This window comes from Cotesia typhae, unplaced genomic scaffold (assembly GCF_013202065.1).
Source record: "Cotesia typhae breed Kobodo isofemale line unplaced genomic scaffold, CoteBio_Ctyphae contig_20, whole genome shotgun sequence".
NCBI classification, from domain to species: Eukaryota; Metazoa; Arthropoda; class Insecta; order Hymenoptera; family Braconidae; genus Cotesia; species Cotesia typhae.
Genome location: NW_027423725.1, coordinates 3,430,840 through 3,437,409, shown reverse-complemented (window position 1 = coordinate 3,437,409; position 6,570 = coordinate 3,430,840). Strand labels below are relative to the sequence as shown.

Sequence of the window (6,570 nt, the reverse complement as noted above, 5' to 3'; positions counted from 1 at the left end):
GTAAGAGATTTTAAATATTTACAAGATGCATATTCTGCTTAATATTAAAGAAAATACTAGTTTAGTCTTCTATTAATTACATTAATTACAAGCAGTTAAGAGGTTGTATCCACTTGTAAGTTCAAAAAAATGTGTTTTTTTGTTCATTTTTTCTGGAGAGGCTTTTTATTGAGTATATACAGAAAAAAATATATGAACATTTAGCGAATTTAACGAATTCTAAGAATTTACATTTTATTAATAAAAATATTGGGTTCCGTCGTTCCTGTAGAAGATCTCCTGAAGGTCCTACACAAAAAGGTGTCTGGCGGTGAGGAAGATATCTCTGATCCAAATTATTTGAAATAAAAAAAACCAAAAGGATTAATTTTAAGATAGATAAATACCGGTAATGATCGAAAAAATAGTTAAAATTTTGATTTTAGACAAAATGGCGGCTTCCTAATAAAAAAAACCTTTTTTTTGCACGAAAATTTACACTTTGAAGTGACTTAAAAAATCGAAATTTTTATCAGAAACTTTATTCCTTCGATCACTACCTGACAAAAATATCTAAGAAGATCCTGCGAAAATTTCAAGTCAATCGTTTAAGCCGTTTCGGGGAAATATTCCTCACCGACTTTGAAAACATCGTTTCGAGAAAAACGCATTTAAAGTTTTGGTTATTATTTAAAGTTACGGTTCTGCCTACTTTCAAACGCTCGGAGATATCTTTACAAATACGCTCATTATTCCGAAACTATTTACCGGATTACTTTGAAATTTACAGACAATATTCTCGAATATACATTAGGGTGGTCCTTATGTTGGGTTTTTTGAAATTTTTTTTCACGATAGTTCAAAATCGGTTCAAAATCTATAAAAAAAAAATCATGCCAAGTTATAGCTCTTAATTTTAATATTAACCCGCGCCCCCCGACGGTCAAAGTTTTAAAGGAAAATAACATGGGAAAAGTTATATTTTTACTTTGGAATTTTTTACGTCATAAACTAACCAACAAATCACATCAAAAAATATTTTTTCTAATGCAAAATTTAACGGTCTACAAAAAAGGTCTCTTATCATTTTTTGATAATTCTAACGGTTTTGAAGTTATTCGAGGTCTAAATTGAAACTATAATCTTTTTCATAGTTTTTTCTGGTCATTTAATAATTCAACAATCATAGACGGGTTATTATTCATATTAGATTACTTTTTTTTACTTATGCATATAATTTTGAACTATAATTTACGTGAAAAGTATTAATCAATTAAAGAAGTGTATTATTAATATTTTAATGAATCGAAAATGTACAAACATTACCATTTTTATTTTTAATTACAGATACTTTCATGAAGTTTTTACATTAGTTTTTTTAAGTGCCTCAGGAAACATTTGACGATGATCTTTAACCAATTGTAACACGTATTGCATTTGTCTTCTCCACTAGAGACTGATTGAGCACTTCCTTGGCTTGATAAGAGTTCAACGTTTTTGTCTACAAAAAAGGATAATGATAAGACAAAAAATATCTTCACTATAAAATAATAAAATATCAATGAGTAAGTTGATTATTATAATTTACCAAATAATGATTTTTCTTTTTCACTTTCCAATTTTCGTTTTTCAAAATCCAATTGTTTCTCTAATTTTTTAACACCAATTTCATCGTCATCGTATTTCGTCTTAATATTTGCAATAAAACCAATTCGGTCATCTGATCTCTGATTATTCAAGAATTCTTTGGAATTTTCATCAACCATTTCAAATACATTTGACGGTGCGATGTCAAATAATTTTTTTAATGAACAGGAAAATTCATTTTGTTTTTTCACAGCAACTTCACTCCAATTTCTATGTTTAAGAAGTATGCGCCACTCATCATACAGTTTTTTCAACTTATCTCGACATCTTTGCACATCTTGAACGGGAATTCGAGCTTTCTTCCAAAACACAATAATTTCATCAATCACTGCAGCAACACTATCTGTGATAGTATTATTTAAAATACGTGTATAAAAAAATAACACTTTCAAAGCTTGCAATTTCGATGGTAATTTGTTACCTACGATTTGAACGTCAACATCACCAATCAAAAAAATGTTTTGACGTAAACGTGATAACTCCATATTTAACTGATTACTTAAATATCGGATAAATGAACTCAAAAAATTTATTTATATATCAAAAAGGCATCAGTACTAGTAATTGAACGATTTTGATCAAGCTGAGAAATAAATGTAGGTTATGAGTAATCTGAGAATTAATTTTAATGTTAGAGATTGAAGTAAAATCTAATAGATGGCGGCATGATCGGTTTCTAAAATGTTTTTAACCAGAAATCAAAATTTGAAATTGGAGTTTGTTGATATTTGTACCAATAACAATAAAAATCGAGACAATAGGTCCCGAATTTCTTTTGTATCCAAAAAAAGTTAAAAATCTTTAAAATGTTCGACAGTTCAGGCTAAAAATATGAATTGGTGTTACTATTATTCCAAAGTTACAGTTACTTTGAAAATTTTCTAAACAAAAAAATCCAATGAGATTATAAAGAATAACCGGTTCATGATTTATGAACTATTAAATGACCAAAAAAACAGAAAAAACTATGAAAAAGATTATAGTTTCAATTTAGACCTCGAATAACTTCAAAACCGTTAGAATTATCAAAAAATGATAAGAGACCTTTTTTGTAGACCGTTAAATTTTGCATTAGAAAAAATATTTTTTGATGTGATTTGTTGGTTAGTTTATGACGTAAAAAATTCCAAAGTAAAAATATAACTTTTCCCATGTTATTTTCCTTTAAAACTTTGACCGTCGGGGGGCGCGGGTTAATATTAAAATTAAGAGCTATAACTTGGCATGATTTTTTTTTTTATAGATTTTGAACCGATTTTGAACTATCGTGAAAAAAAATTTCAAAAAACCCAACATAAGGACCACCCTAATATACATCCATAATATGCAAAAAAAAAAAAAATTTCGATTTTTTCAAAATTACAAGTGGATATAACCCCTTATATTTATTAAAAATTATCTATTATTTAACATGACAAATTTTGAATTTATTTAAATAATTTTATTGATCAGTTTAACAAAATACATTTTCGTCAATTATAGAATTAATTATCTATATACGAATTATGTTGATTACATGTAGTGAGAAGAATATAACAATAATAATAAAAATAGTTGCAAAAAAGTGATTAGAAAAATTTTTCAATCGGTGTAAACTCTCTAATGCTTCGCATTATGAGGTGTGCAAAAATAAAGTTCAAAATGTAAGACACTAATCATTTAAATCTTACCTCAGGAATCGATGGATAAAATTTTCACGATTAATAATCTTACGAAGGTAATAATTATTGCGACGTCCTAATTAAAATTAAACAATTTGCTAATTAGGACGTCGACTATTGTTACTAAGGATACGGATTCATTGCTGGTTAAATTTAGAGTGAAGCATAAGGATAACGATTGTGATGATAAGAATCAATGGAACATGAATTCGGGTAACCTTCTTGACCAACTCTGGCAAGAGCATCCTCCAAATTCCAATCGTAGACAAAAGTCTGAAGAGCGCCACTGTTATCAATGTAGAAGAACAAGTGTCCGAATCCTGGCTGGTCAATGGTCTGAGTATTGTAAATTGCTGCGACTTCCCTATTTACCAATCGTTGCAATTGATGGTTAGATAAGGTGTACGACAAACCATTGAGACCAATGATTTGATACAGAGTTGTCGACTGTATCTGACCAGATCTTAAGTTCTGGTTCAAGTTGAGCAAATCTTGGGATATCATCGTAGTTGAGCCATTTTTGTCCACTGATTGCATGTAAGGTAAGTATATACGCTTGAAGGATCCATCAAATTGGATTCTACCGTCATTTTGTACTGAAGCAACCTATTGAATAAATTCAATTAGTATTAACAAAAATATTTTTTTAAGTCAATTAAAATTATCTTTGGTAACGTATTTTTAGATTCTATTTATAAAATTATTTATAAACATGTTATGAATCTAAGCGAGGAATAATCATTCAGAGATAAGAATTTCTTTTGTATCTACAAGTTAAATATTTATTATTGTAATATTAAGTGTGTATGTATGTGTGCGCACGTGTGGAAGCTTCTCGTAACTATTGAACAGCTTTATAAATCGAAATGCGATTTGCGGAATTTTTAAGGATTCTATACTACTCGTTAGATTTTTTCAAATCACAAGTACAAAATAAAAAATAAAAAATTTTTTTTTGAACAACGTTTAAACCCTTCCGGTAATTGAGTTCACAGTCTAATCAGTTGAATTTCCTAGAAATTATTTTTGAAAAAATCTATTAACTTATATGATAAATATTTATTTATTTATTTATTTATTTTATGCCAAGGTCAGAGCCGAATGGCAAAAATAATAGATTGCAATCGAAATCTGATAAAAGTTTAAAAAATCCAAAAGTGCACACCTCATAATCTCATTTTTCACAATAAAATTGATTAAAATAAAATACACTGAGAAGAAAAAATACTTTTACTCAATTTACAATTTCTTGGTTCAAGAAACTTGATGACGATCAAATATTCTATTATTAATTATTAATTTTTGAAGAGAACATCAATATTTATTTTTGGATAATAAATAAATAAGAGAATAGCTTTATTTAAATTAAGTAAAAATTATTTCAATCAATTTCACAAGTTCTTGAGCTAAGAAAATACATTCTTGAAAATTATTATATAACTGGCCTGGATAGTAAAGACGCGTAAAAAATCAGTGTAAAGATAGTATTAAAGAAATAATAACAAAATATAGAGAGAAATAAGGGAAAATAATCAATACAGAGAGAAAAAATAGGTGATTGTAAAAAGAAAATAAAAGTGGAAGCAGAAAAAGCGGATTATAGGTAAAATGAACAAGGAAAAAGGTGAAAATGAAAGTAAGGTTAGGGAGCAAACAGTGGAAGACGGAATAGAGGAGTCCAGGAAGCCGACAAAAGAGGGCGACACAGGGAGTGATATAGACAGCGGGGAAGAGGACGAGGTGGAGAGCAATGCAGACAACGACAAAAGCGTAAAAGAAAAAAGGAGGGAGGGAAGACCACCATTGAAAAAAGAATTGGCGCGAGAAAACAAAATGGGAATGAGAAAAGGAGCACTGGAACAATACATAAAAGGATTCAAAACAAGTTTCACTCTAAACAGGACACCAGAAAAAAACAACAGCGACAATAGAAAAGATGACGAAGAAAAAAAAGAGAAAGAAGAGGAGAAGGAGAAGAAAAAAAGCAAAGACGAAGAGGAAAAAACACATAAAGAAAACGTAGAAGCACAAGCAAAAAAAAAGAGAATAGAAGAAAAGCGTGAGCTAGAAGAAAAGCAGGCACAAGATGAAAATAATGAGATAATGAAAGAGAAATGGTGGGAAGAAAAAATCGAAAGAATGGAACAGATGGTGAAAGAAAAGCAGGGGGAATTATTTGAAAAAATTTTTGAGAAAACTAAGCAAGGAAACAGAGTGCAAGTGCAAGTGCAAGGAAATAAGGAGTGAAGAGGAAATACAAACAAGAAGAGAGCTAGAAATATGCAGGGAAGGAATAGAAAAAAGAGAGAGGATAATAGAGGAAAAAAACGAGGAAATAGAAAAGTTAAAGAAATTAGTGAGATATGGAATAATGAGACAAGAAGAATTAACAAGGAGTTTAACAGACCAAAGAGAAAAAAGAAGAAGCAGAGAAAGTAAAGCAAGCGAAGATGGAGACAACGAAGAGAGAAATGAAGGTCCAGAAGAAGCACAAGAAGAACTGGAAAGGAGAGTGGAGGACTTAATTAAGGAAACAAGAAAGAGAGAAAAGGAGAAAAAATAAGAATGGAAAAAAGAAGAAAGAGAGAAATTAGAAAAAGAAAAACCAAAGGGATTAAATGAAAAAGAGATGGAGGATGAAATGGAAAAAAGAAAAAGAGTAAGGGCGAACTTGCACATACAATACGGAGTGGAAAAATACAGAAAGTGGGAGGAAGTAATGATGCACCTAGAGGAAAGGTTAAAAATGAGAATAGAAAAGAAGAGGACAACACTAATAAAAAGAGGACAAATAAGAATAGAGTGCAACAGTGTAAGAGAAAAAAAAATAATATGGGAAAACAGAAAAATTATGAAGGGAACGGGAATATGGATAATGGACGAAAAAACGAGAAGAGAAAGAGAAGTTGAGATATGGATAAGAAAAGTAGCAAGGTGGGAACAAAGCAATGGAAAGGAAGTGGAAATAAAAGAAAAGAGACTAAAAATTGGAGACATCTGGAGAAGCTGGAACGAGACAAAAGGAGAAATGATGGAATGATGGTACGACAGCGAAAAAAAGAAAAGAGCAGAAGGAGAAAAAACAAACGGAGCACAGATAAGAAAAGAAAACAGAGGTGAAAGTGAAGTAGAAGAAACAACGAGTAGTGAAGTGAGGTATGAGCTGAAAAGCAAGCAAAAAAAAGGGGGAAAAAAGATAACAGAAAAAGAGAGAAAGGGAAGTGATACGAGAGAAGGGATAGAAAGGGAGAGTAAATGTAAAAAAAATAGAATCAAGGATAAA

At 30.1% G+C, this 6,570-nt stretch overlaps 1 pseudogene; it reads left to right on the top strand.

The window, feature by feature from the left end:
• Positions 1-4,895: 4,895 nt before the first annotated feature.
• Positions 4,896-6,327, top strand: LOC141538293 (uncharacterized; annotated as a pseudogene).
• Positions 6,328-6,570: the final 243 nt, after the last annotated feature.